The following is a 1,170-nucleotide window of genomic DNA, read 5'->3' as shown; positions in this document are numbered from 1 at the left end:
ATTGTTTACATTGGGCAACTTAATTAAAACACAAATTTATTTTGATCCTTATCTTATTTAACATTTATTTTTCTCCGACGTTTCTAATCTCAGACCATTTTCAATGAGACATCTAAAGTATTAATATTATTTACTTACAATTCAATTTACACATAACATTAATTTGGGATATTAGTTCCTTGTAATAATTTTTTTAAATATTTGTCTACTTACAAATATTTATATTGTTATTACGCCAATATTAAATATTTAACGATATTTTTATTTACACAAAACACACTGTTAAAATATTATCATAAAACCTACCTTCACCAGGTTAGGACTCTCTTATGAACAAATTGGTTAATATATTTTATCTATCACTTTTATTAATTTAATTATTAATTTTCTATTTTTTTATTCCTAACAACTTCTTTTTATTTATACATTTTTATTAATAAAACAATTGAACAAACTTTCATCGCATTACTAAAATTCTTAATTTCTTATTTATCTACTTTTTAATGATTTTATTAATATTTCTATTTAATATCTCAACAAATTTTTATAGACGATTACAATTTACACCTCAGAATAATGTTGGTTAAGGTTTTTTGAAGCTGATTTAAAATTTAGCTTGAAAATATTATCAAATACACAATTATTGCATTTAAAATGTTTCTTCTACAAATATTAAATATTAATTATTGTAAATATTAAAATACATGATTTTTTTTGTTTTAGTATTTTGATCTTTTTTCTTTTTCTATATTTCCATTTTTTTTTTTATAATATTATTTTTTTTCTTCTATTATTTACATGTATTTCTACATCTAATTCTCTCTTAGTGTAATAAATAGTAAATATTTTAAATATAGAAAAAATACATATACATCACTATTCTACCTGACCATGAACAAGTATGTTTCATCAATATTTAAAAAAATACTCTACATACATGTTTTAAAAAAATACATTTATGTAAAAGTAATAAATATATAAGTATTGTTAGATTTTTAGTGTTTTATTGTGGTTTCATCATGGTTATAAGTGATACAAGTACAGGTACATTCAACAGTACCGATACCCCCCCCTATAATCAACTGTTTAAAAAAATATTTATAGTATAATGGTTTTATCAACCGTGTAAGGCCCACCAGACCGATCTAGTATAAAATAAATAAATAAAAA

General features: G+C 21.0%; 1 protein-coding gene across 2 annotated transcripts in view; it reads left to right on the top strand.

Annotated features, from left to right (window-relative positions):
• Positions 1-1,170, top strand: part of LOC136796724 (uncharacterized) — an 887,913-nt gene that overhangs the window by 497,018 nt on the left and 389,725 nt on the right. The gene's annotated exons all lie outside the window — the stretch shown is intronic.

The sequence above is a fragment of the Halyomorpha halys genome, unplaced genomic scaffold, assembly GCF_000696795.3.
Source record: "Halyomorpha halys isolate HHAL.00 unplaced genomic scaffold, Hhal_1.1 Scaffold357.1, whole genome shotgun sequence".
Lineage (NCBI taxonomy): Eukaryota > Metazoa > Arthropoda > Insecta > Hemiptera > Pentatomidae > Halyomorpha > Halyomorpha halys.
This window is presented reverse-complemented; position numbering and strand designations above follow the sequence as displayed.